General features: G+C 40.8%; 1 long non-coding RNA gene across 1 annotated transcript; it reads right to left on the reverse strand.

Moving 5' to 3' along the window:
- Nucleotides 1–3,084: 3,084 nt before the first annotated feature.
- Nucleotides 3,085–11,641, reverse strand: LOC125344010. Its single transcript, XR_007209400.1, has 2 exons — nucleotides 11,443–11,641; nucleotides 3,085–4,497 (listed from the first exon to the last, which is right to left on the reverse strand). It is a non-coding gene; the product is annotated as an uncharacterized LOC125344010 (long non-coding RNA).
- Nucleotides 11,642–12,159: the final 518 nt, after the last annotated feature.

Here is a 12,159-nt window from a genome sequence, read left to right on the forward strand (position 1 = left end):
CATAAGAACTACTTAGGAGAAAGGGAAGGGGAAAAGAAAAAAATGAATAATTTTGAGATACATTGCAACAACATGTGAAAACAGCATATAAAAACCTCACTGTATACTGTTGGATCAGTATAGGATTTGGGGGGAGAGGAGAGAGGAACTGGCTCTGTTGAGGGGGTGGGGGGGCTACTAGAAAGAGGGTGTTGGGCTAACAAGGGTAAAAGTAGAGGAATGTGGCTAAAACATATTGTTGATGTATATGAAAATATAGCACTAAAACCTGTTGAAATTGTATTAGAAAAGAGGAGAAGCTAAGGAAGCATAATTAGGGGAGGAGAATGGAATACATTGTACGCATGCATGGAAATGGCACAATGAAACCTCCTTCCTTGTATAGCTAACATATGATAATGAAAAAAGAGACAAGTTAAATGGCACATGAATATTCATTTTGTTATGTCTTTTTTTTTGCCAGTCCTAGGGCTTGAACTCAGAGCCTAAGCATTGTCTCTGGCTTCTTCTTGCTCAAAGCTGTACTCTACCACTTGAGCCACAGTGCCACTTCTGGCTTTATATATATATGTGGTGCTGAGGAATCAAACCCAGGGCTTCATGTATGCGAGGCAAGCACTCTACCTCTAGGCCATATTCCCAGCCCTATTGTTATATCTTTTATAGTGGCTTGTCTAGGATGCAGTTTCTGTAGAAGAATTGAGACGAGTATAAAGGCATGCCCTAGACTGTAAGCCTCAGCCAGGGCAGACAGCCCTCTCATGGTGAACTACCCTATAGATAGGCTCACAAAGTTTAGATCTTCTCCAGTTGATCCTTCAGCTGAGCTCTTACTTCTGACCAACAATTTACTGTGATTTCATGAGAGGTCTGAGTCAGAGGCACTCAGCTAATATGTGCAAGAGTTTCTGGCCTATGGAAACTGCCAATTAATACATACTTGTGGTTGTAAGCATCAAAGTTTCAGAGTAATTTGTCACACTGCAGTAGCAGTAGATAGCTAATATAGATTTAGGTCGAAAAAGTAGTGTTTCCTTAAAAAATACTTAAAATTTGGGCATAATTTTAAAACCAATCATGGTGGAAAGGCTGAAACCTGAGAAGTTTAAGTATCTTAAATGTCATAGAAATTTGGATTTTTGTGGAGGCACCTGCTGAAAGATTATAGGAAAGTGAGAACAGGAAAAGCTTATTGGAAACTGAAGCTAAAGGTATACTTGTTAGGTAGTGGCAGAACTCTCTCCCACAGTCCATGCATTACAAACTTAATCCTTAATCCAACAGTGTCGAGGTGGTCAGTTCACCACGTCTCTTCCCCCAGGAAAGGATTAATTCCACTATGGTGGGAGTGTGCTAGCTATCCTTGAAGTCGATTCCTGACACAGTGATGAGTTCAGTTCCCCTTTCCTTCTCTGAGTTGTACTTTCTTGATCTTTTGTCCTTGGCCATTGAATGACACAGCAAGAGGTCAAGGGCCTCACTGAGAACCAGTCTTCAATCTTAGACTTCCAACTCTCCAGAACCATGAGAAATAAATTTCTATTCTTTTTAATTACCCAGTTTGTGGTCTTCTTCTATGGCACACGTGTGTGTGTTTTTGCATGCACATGTGCATGTATGCCTGTCCTGGAAATTGAATTTAAGGCTTAAGTGATGTTCCTGAGCTTTTGTTGCTCAAGGTTACCTCACTATCACTTAAGCCAAAGCTGTACTTCAGCTTTTTTGGTAGTTAACTGGGGATGAGGGTTTCAGGGTTTCATGGACTTTCCTGCCCAGGCTGGCTTTAAACTTAGATGCTAAGATCTCGGCCTCCTGAGTAAACTAGGATTACAAGCTTAAGCCACAGATGCCCCGCTTTATGCTTGAAGGAAAGAGAGAAATTTGTTTTGTAACTGAGGTAAAAAGGGAGAAAATAGGGACAGATTCAAGGGAGAAAAGTATGTTCATTTTCAACTCTACTCCTTGGAAAAGTCTGAGCCTCTGTGTTTTTCATGAGTGGAGTCATTTTGTTGAGAATCTAGGAACTAGCAATGGTTCTCTAGAACCCAGATACCAAAGCCTGGTACACCATTGTGGAAAGGGTTTTATCTCAGGTTCTATATGAAGCCACACTGCTCAAACTCCACAGGCATTGTGGTTTGTAAGCAGTAGGAGATAGCATCATTGACAAGGATCCAACTTACTATAATTGGTATCATATTCAAGGGTCAAGTGTGAGGCTCCATGTAGTGGTTCTGCTGTTCCAACAGGAAGCATGGGAAAAATGTGGCAGACACTATATAGGAATTATAGTGGAACTATTATATACAGATTCCTTCTTCCTCTTATCCTAATTGAATACTGGGAAGATATCCAGGGAAGTTGTAAGGGAGTTAGAAGTCTTGTGCAATCAAATGAGGAGTGTGAATAAAAACTTTAAACTGGTTGTTAATAGACAGAGCTGGTGGTTCAGACCTATAATTGTAGCTACTCAAATGGCTGAGATCTGAAGATCATGGTTCAAAACCAACCATAATCAGAAAAGTCTGTGAGGCTCTTACCTCCAATTAACCACCCAAACCCAGAAGTAGAGCTGTGATTCAAGTGGTAGAGAGCCAGCCTTGGGCCTAAACGTTGAGAGTGCCCTGGCCCTAAGTTCAAGCTCTAGTACTGGCACACAAACTACTATTGAGTGGCTCAAGCCTGTAATCCTAGCTACAAGGGAGGCTGAGATTTGAGAACCATGGTTTGAAGCCTGCTCAGGCACACAAATCTAATAGACTTTTATGTCCAATTAACCAGCAAAAGCTGAAAGTAAAAGTGTGGCTCAAGTGGTAGAGCACTAGCCTAGAGTGAAAAAAGGCAAGGGGCAGTGCAAGACCCTGAGTTCAAGTCTCATTATCAACACACACACACACATACACACACACACACACACACACGATTTGTCTTCTAAAAATCTTTTGCTTCTATTTCATAGCACTTGTTTTCCTCCTTTCTCAAGTGATACAGACATCACTTTACCACTTGCCTCAGTCACCAGAACTTTTCTACTTTAAGAACAAAATAAAATATTTTTAACTCAAGGTAATAGTTCTTATTAAATATTTTTAATGTATATATTTATTGGGCTACAAAGGACAGTACTTGCTTTTACATTCATTGACTGATATGTTCCACAATGCATTCTGAAATACATTTATCTCCATTAATGGATTTCATTTATAACATCCAAGAAAATTTCACACTTTAATTATCACACTTCTTAAATAGCACAGACTTTTAAAAATTGTCTCATTCATATCATAACTACTACTGCATCTCACCAAAATAAGTATACACACAGCACTATTACCAGGAAAAAAGTTCACTTTAAACATATATAACATTAACAAATGTTAATTGCAAGCAATCCCTAACTAAAGCAAAACAAAACTTCAGGAAAATTATTTTTGGCTATTTAGAATTTCATTTTCTTTTTTCTCCTTTTTATGAAACACATTGTCTACATTTCAACACATCTGTTATTTTGTTGCAGTAAATACTTACTATATCATTTATATGTGCTATGATTAGAAGCTCTTTAATTTTTGTTTTTCCTAACTTTATTACAAACACTACTACCCAGGAAATAAACTACCACATTATAAGGCTTACACTAGACATAATTCCTACTCTGTATTCACCTGGAAACTTCGATACTTATCAATCATTATCAAATCAAAAGTCGGTGGTAAATAAAACGTAGATGTAAAATATATTACTTTCATTCCCCTTACACCAAAAATCAAAATGAAACAAAACCTACCACCAAGTTAATTATAATTTATAATGAAATTGTTGGTAGCTTTCAAACAATGATCAGCTTGATTAACAGATCAACTACATCATGAACCTTGCTTTCAGAGTTCATTGTACAATTATTTTTTTCTCCTTTCATTTCTGATCATTTTGTTGCCCGTGGTTTTCCTTTATGTTTCACTTCTTGTTGTTTCATGTATAACTTCTTATTTCATGTCATTTTATTTATTGTTCTGTCTTGTCTTGTTGCTTTGTTTCAGATGGTGTCCTTCAATTGTCAGTTTACTACCTTTCTAGGAAATCAGATCAGAAGGGTTATGAAATATACTTTTCTCTTGATCTCTCTGATACTCTTCCTGGGCTCTCTGCAGCTTGCGGCCCCTCAGCTTCCACTTGTGGAAACAGTATGTCACAAAGGATGTCATTACCAATGAGAAAATAATTATCAGCACTATTATCAGGGCCACAGTGGAGGAGAGAGGTGCTTCCAGATGAGTGGCCTCAGCTTCAATGGTTGCATTTGTTTTGTCAACATTTTTATAGTCCTCAGAAGTCCAGAAGGCAGGCATGAATCCTAAATTGAAGCGTGATCTCATTGAAGAAGAAAAGGTAATGAAAACTGTCACAGTCCTTGGCTTTAAGATGGTTGAAAGAAGAGTTGACTTGGATTCTCACTTCAGGAATATGATGGCAATCTCCAGTATGCTGCTATAGGAACTGGGTTCGAAAAGAACAGAGCAAGCTTCTATCAATAATTGGATACAGAAGTTAAATTAAAGTCTCAAGAGTGATTGGAGGGGCTGGGGATATAGCCTAGTGGCAAGAGTGCCTACCTCGGATACACGAGGCCCTAGGTTCGATTCCCCAGCACCACATATACAGAAAACGGCCAGAAGTGGTGCTGTGGCTCAAGTGGCAGAGTGCTAGCCTTGAGCGGGAAGAAGCCAGGGACAGTGCTCAGGCCCTGAGTCCAAGGCCCAGGACTGGCCAAAAAAAAAAAAAAAAAAGAGTGATTGGAACACACACAAGACACAAATTACTTATTGTGTGAAGTAAGGACTATTAGTAACATTATAAGAAAAAAAACATGTCTCATCTCATTGGTGTTAGTTTTCAAATCCTCATGTGTTTTAATAATATACACTTTTAATACTGTAGAAATATAATTTAATAGTGTAAGGAACTTAGAAAAGTAACCTGGGCCGCAATGGCCTTCATTTAAGGATCTGAACTAGTTAAAAATCTACAATTAACCACCAAAAAGGCCAAAAGTGGAGCTGTGGCTCAAGTGGTAGAGCACTAGCCTTTAGCACAAAAACTCAGGGACAGTACCCAAGCCCTGGTTTCAAACCCCAGAAGGGGCACAAAAAGATGATGATGATGATGAAGATGATGATTAGGACAACGACGACAACAACAACAACAAGAACAATAATATTGTAAGTGTAGGGTTATGGAAAATGGAGGCCATGTAGACCACTCAGCTGCACTGGGGGAAAGAGAAAAATCAGTGAATGACAACAGGCAAATGGAACTGCTCTAATATACACATGAATTTTACAAACAGAACTAGTACCATATTAATCCATTTCATCATATTTGTTGCTCTTTTCAAGATGTATTCCTTTTCAATAGAAAAATTAAAAGTAAAGTGAAATGAGTATAAAAAAGACCAGTTATCTAAAAACAATGTATAACATTTTGGAAATATTCATGTAGTATAACTTGTAGCATATAATGACACTATATTTCAACATCTTTTCTAAAGAAACTTCCCTTCACTGTGTAGTTTGAGTGCAAGTACAAATTAGAGTTAAATTAGAACAATGAGAAAAATATTAAAATTACTTACAAACCCAGAAGCTGGAGCTCATATCTGTAATGCTAGCTACTCAGGAGGCTGAGATCTAAAAGGTCACAGTTGAAACCAACCCAGACAGAAAAGTCCATGAGACTCTCATCTCCAGTTAATCACAAAAAGTGCAAAGTGGAGTTGTAGTTGTAGCTCAAGTGGCAGAGCACCAGGCTTGAGTGAAAATGCCAAGTGACATCACCTAGTACCAGCATACACACAAATACATACATATATATATATATGTGCACATGCACACGTGCACGCACACACACAAATTAGAAAATACTTTCTACATTTCAAAAGATTTACCTCTTTACTACTGTTTTCATTAACAAACAACCCTAAAAGTGTTCTGTGGATCCATCTAAATTTGGGGCATTCTAAGTGGTAGCCTCTGTAGAATTATATATACTATAATGGCAATTAATTTCTTAATGGAAGTCTGCAGCCTAGCCCTCCATGCAATGAGGAACTGTGTATTTGCTAATTAACTGTGCTGTTAAGCACTTTCCAGCTCTACTGTGCTTCTGTTTACTATAAATTGGCATAGTATTATTATTAAAAGAAGTAAATTAGCTCTTCTCCCTAATCAGAAGCACATATGCTCTGGCAATCTGTTAATTTCCAGGAGAGTTTAAATGCTGGAATTTAGAAAAGTTTCTGAGTAGGAAATATGATACATTTTGGTAAAAAGAGACAGGATAGAAAATCTGGGTGCAAACACATGAGAAATCAGATCACTAGACAGTGACATAAAATAGTAAAAATATAAAGAAAAACAGTTAAATGCCAAAGTCTTTATATAGGTAGTAAATAGCTACAAATTTCTACTGTCCAAATTGCACATTGCATTCCTAATAACAGAAATGGGCAGAAAGATGCTTCTAATGACTCCAAGATTAAGCTCAGAATAATGTCCACTTTTGAGTGACTTACAACTTTTGGTAGATGCCAAAATTGAAAAATTAAGCTTCTGGTAATTTCTTGAGTAATGAGTCTGGGTTTATCCCACTCATCTGAACATTCCAATGATCACTCCATATGTAAACGTTTGGGGATAAAAAAAGACCCAAAATTGGGCTGGGAATATGGCTTAGTGGTAGAGTGCTCACCTAGCATGCATGAAGCCCTGGGTTCGATCTCTCAGCACCACATACACAGAAAAAGCCGGAAGTAGTGCTGTGGCTCAAGAGGTAGAATGCTAGCTTTGAGCAAAAAGGAAGCCAGGGACAGTGCTCAGGCCCTGAGTCCAAGCCCCAGGATTGGCAAAAAATAAAATAAAAAAGACCCAAAATTGAATGGAAAAATGCAAAGGTAAGCTCATCTTTTGAGAAAGAAGTTTGTATTTCAGTTGATTGTATTTCAACAGATTTTACCATAAAATGTCTGATGGTGTGTGTGTGTGTGTGTGTGTGTGTGTGTGTGTGTGTGTGTGTGTGATGTATGCTGGTACTGGGACTTGAACTAAGGCTCTGAGTCCAGTCCCTTAGGTTTTTTACTCAAGACTGTTGCTCTGCCACTTGAGCCACAGTTCCACTTCTAGACTTTCCTGCCTAGATTTTTTTTTCAAACTGCAAACCTCAGCACTCAGCATCCTGAGTAGGTAGGATTACAGATGTGAGCCACTGATGCCTGGCTAAGTTCCTGAATTTAAAGTAAGCTGTGTTTCTAGGCTGTTGGGCAAAAATGAAATCTCACCTATTTCTTTCCTTGGCTTGGCAGATGGTGGAAAGTAGCAGAAACTCCACATATTTCTTCCTTCCAAACCAGATAGTTCTTTAGAGAATATCAACCCTCTTCCAGATCTTTGTTATCTGGCTGCACTAAAAGGATCTGTGTGGTTTGGAAATATATAAGATCTAAGATTCTAAGAATCTAAGATATTTTCATCAAAAGTCTGTGTAGTTTGGAGATACACCTTAGATTTTCATCAAATCATAGAATCCTAGACTGTCAGAATTGGAAGAGGCTTTGAACCATTTCATAAAGGCCCCCCTAGTTTTATTTTTAAAGCCTGAGGTTCTAACTAGGAATATATGAGACATATTTGGTATTTTCAAAGTGATTTTCATCTGGTAGCTAGTTAGTCACAGGTTAAGGATTTAGTATGGGTCAAGGAAGGTGTAGAACTGCCTTCACAAGCAGAGCAAGATATATTCTCTAGCACGGGTTCCTTTAAAATTATTATTACTACTAATAATATTATTAATATTAGTGCCAATACTGGGGCTTGACTTAGGGCTTAGACACTGTCCTTTAGCTTTTTCATTTAAGGCTGTTGCTATGCCACTTGTGCCACACCTGCACTTCTAGCTTTTTAAAAGATTGATTAATCGGAGGTAAGAGTGTCATGGACTTTTTGCTTTTGCTGGCTTTGGACAGTGAGCCACAGATCTCAGCCTGAGTAGCTAGGTTTAGTGTGTGCATCACCAGCATCCAGCAGCAAAGGTTCTTTAATAATAAATCTTCAGAAACTTTACAAGTGTCCCTATATAGCCATCCTCTACCCTTCCCATCTTGATACTCCAAGCTTATGATTAACATAAAATGTATGCTTATTAACATACTTGAGTAGGTCACAAGAGGATAATCAACCTAGAGTTTCCTATCTTACCTCCATTAAATCATATGAAGAACTACCTTCAGAAGGGGCTTTTATAATTAGTAATACAAGTCACTCAGTGAAAGTACAGATGTGTTTATAAGAAGAGAGGAAACTTAAATTGAAAGTTTAGATAAATCAACTAGTGATTTCACTACACCAACATAATGTCTAGCTAAAGTTCTAAGTTAAGCCCCAAATGGAATCATTTCTACGTCAATTCCAGGCACTTTTCCCTTGAACTCAAGTCAATTCAATGAAAATTCATCAAACTCAAGTGTCTGTGTGGGCCCCACCCCCACACAGTCTGGAGTGATCCAGCTACAGATGTAGATGAGGATTCCAGCCTCTTGGCTGCAGTACCCTACTGCAAGTGCCATCTTAAAAGGCTGAAATCTATCAGCATCGACATTACATGTTCAAGTTTATTTTGTCTTTGTCAGCATTATCTTCCAGGGACTTGGTAAGAAAATAACCTGAATTGGTCACTTATGACTATGTCTGAGGATCTGGTCCAGTCATCAATTTCTGGTCTGGTCTTTAATTTTTCCTTAATTCCCTCCTAACTTCTACCTTCTACCAAGAAAAATATCCCTCATTCTATTAATGGATTTTCTGCAGTGGACCTAAAACAAAAGCAGCATTCTGGGAACAGTAAACCAGGTGACATTGCCTAAACCCTAAACCTTTTTCTTTTGTATATGTTCATAAGAATCATCGTTGTCCTGTGTGTGTGTGTGTGTGTGTGTGTGTGTGTGTGTATGTGAGAGAGAGAGAGAGAAAGAGAGAGAGAGAACTTTATTTTAGCATAGATGGGAATGTCAAATATCTTCTACCTAGCCTGGGTGTAAAAAGATTTTTCAATGAAGAGGGTATTAACACCCCAATAAAACCACCACTATCATCAATCAATGCAGCCTAACATTAAAGCACTAAGTTTCCAGGGAATACTATTCATTTCCCTGCCCCTTTCCACTAGGGGTCATTAGGAAAGGTTGCATTATGGGGTTAGACATGGTTTGGGATCATCTATGAAAACCACACATTTAAGATTATTGTTGCTTCTTTATGATCCCAGGACAACCTACAGAGCTGTTTCCTGCCTGCATCTAGAGATATTGATTTAATAGATTACTTTTTCCTCTGGCCAAGATTATTGGCTGCTATGCATTCATTTCCATTTTAATCTGTCTGAGGAATAAGGAATCAAGTGAAAAAGCAATCTATTAAGTGACAGAGAGTGAGAAGTGATAGCTGACACTTTTAATTCCACAAAATAATTTAGCAATGAATTATCTTCTGTCAGTGTGTCTCTGATGATCACTGAGCCACACAGCTTTTTCACAAATCTAAATCTCAGATTTACATAGATATAGTGAAAATTGCCTAGGGAGAGTCAGTGGCCGCATCTCTGCTTGTATATATTAGGGTTATACACATACTCAACCCCACCACCCTACCTCATAGAGAAGTTTTTCTTCTATAAATCTCATTTCAGATTGGGGTCATAGTAGTGACTTGTTAGCAGGGCACCAGTGGTTCATGTCTATAATCCTAGCTACTCAGGAGGATGAGATCTTAGGATCATGATTTGAAGGCAGCTTGGATAGAAAAGTTTGTAAGACTCTCATTTCCAATTAAACAGCAGAAAGCCAGAAATGAAGGTGTGGTTCAAGTTGGTAGAGCAAATGAGAATACAAGGCCTGAGTCCAAGTCATAGTACCTGTACTAAAAAAGTAACAAACAAAAAACAACCCTGTTGATGAGTTACTCCTCAAATGGGGACAGCAGTTCAAAATGAAACACTAGCAAGAGTAGACAGGTGTCCTTCCATGGTGGTATCTACATCCTAATGCAGAAATCTGATCCTGAAGGATATTTCTCTCTTAAGGTTTTCATCTTCTTAGCCATTCAGGTAGTACAACTGTCACTGTGGTCAGAAAGAGCTGCCACCTCAGGACAGGGAGTCAAAGAATAGAGGCCATCTTCTAAGTGAGTATGTGTGTCCCCTCCCCCACTCCTTGGTCTTGTGTGTTTTCAAAGCACTTGCAAGACTAGGCTAGATAGACAGTCACTACTGCTCCCCAGGAGGGTTAGTGACCTGCTTGCCTATCCCTTTCCATCCAGGGTGTGGTCTCTCAGTTTCCATCAGCTCTTTCCCAACAACAGCAACCACAGCATCATGAGGATAGAGGGGGTTTCTTTGAAGAATTCAGGTTTAGCATTTCAGTTCCCATCCAAGGCATGGGCTAAATCCCTAGGAATGAAGCCCATGCCGTAGGAAACCCTCACCCCCAACACACACACACACACACACACACACACACACACACACACACACACACATGACTTCCCTGTCCCTTCTTCCTGCTCTCATACCCCCTCTTTTTCCCGCAGTGATCCATCCAGAGCAGGTGCATCTTTGTGGGAGGGGGCGGCCCCAGAAGAACCAGGCGATCTAGGGAGCCATATGTTGCAAGTCGAGGTCGCACTGCCACGGCTGGATGTAGGAATTCGTACTGGACGCTAGTCTAAATTGGAAGAACACAGCGGCTTCCGAATGCCTTGAGACCCCAGCTGTGTCAAAAGCCACAGCAGGATCTGCGCACGGGTGCTTAGGGGTGCACGCCCCCAGACTCTGCCCTGCAACTCGGGCCCCCACAGATCATACAGGTCCTCTGGAGGCAGCCTCTGCCCCTCACCTCCAGGACCCTATTCGTGAGCCTGAAGTCCACAGCCGCAGCCCAGGTGCGCCACGCTCTCCGCCATTGTCTTCCAAGCCCCCAGATACGTAACTAGCTACAATGGCGGGAGTCCGAAATCAGTTTTTGCATATGGAGAAAGTCAGGTAGGGAGAAATTAAATAAGTCTCTCTGCTCAAGGTTACGCCGCAAGGTTGAGGCGGGGGTGGAGGGGAGGGAGGAACCCCAGGCTTCCGAAATTACAACCAACCACACTTTTCCTATTCAGGGTCTGTGCTGCTTCCTCAAAGCCGGGAAGCAGAACCGGGAACATGAGCCGCGCCCGTCCTTACAAGTGCTTTCTCGCATGTGGACCCTTTCTTTTGCTTGACACTTCCATTTCCCTCAGCCCAGTTCCATTCACTAGTGCCTAAACCCTAGCACCCACCCATTCATCCTTCCACCGACACACCCATCGATGAGGGTGCAGTGCATCCAGTGTGAGCGCGAACACACCCCCCTACCTGGGCGGTTCACGGAGCTGAGCTCTGGGTGACGCCGCGGTTTCTAGGATTCAGGGCTGTGCAAGGGGCGAGATGCCAGGTGGGGACTGTGCAGCCAGAAGCTCGCTGATGATATCTCCCTCCGCAACTGAGTGCAGCCTAGAACTGTTCAACTTTATTTAGGAAAAGGTGGTCACGTGGGCGCGCCAACCGGCGAACCGAAAAGCTTGGCGAATGAAATCAGGTCACGGCGTCCCAGCCGCCTCCGCCTACCACGGTCCGCCCCACCGCAGCTAGCCCGGAAGCCGCATTCAGCCTTCCAGGCAATGGGGGAAAGTCGCGGAAGGGGCGCAGGGAAACTGGCTTATTCCAGTTCTGTGCTCCTGGGAATTTAGCTGGAATTAATTAGGAAGATGCAAGACAAATTGAGATTAAAGCAAGAAGCAATTGCTCTAATTTAGGCTCTGCAGAGATGGACCACTGCTGGTTACACTTGAATAACTGGGGCCTTGTGTGAATTCTCCATGAAATCACCACTGCCTCCAACAGGTGCCTGGCACAGAAGAGGACCTTAAGGACTGATGGTGCTGGAGGGAATTTACAAAAGTGGGGACACCTGGCCAGGCTCAGGTGGCTCAAGCCTGTAATCCTAGCTATTCAGGAGGCTGAGATCTGAATTTGGCAATTTAAACTACCCTGAGCAGCAAAGTCCCATGAGACGCCTATCCCCAATTAACA

Source organism: Perognathus longimembris, chromosome 28 (assembly GCF_023159225.1).
Source record: "Perognathus longimembris pacificus isolate PPM17 chromosome 28, ASM2315922v1, whole genome shotgun sequence".
Classification (NCBI taxonomy): domain Eukaryota; kingdom Metazoa; phylum Chordata; class Mammalia; order Rodentia; family Heteromyidae; genus Perognathus; species Perognathus longimembris.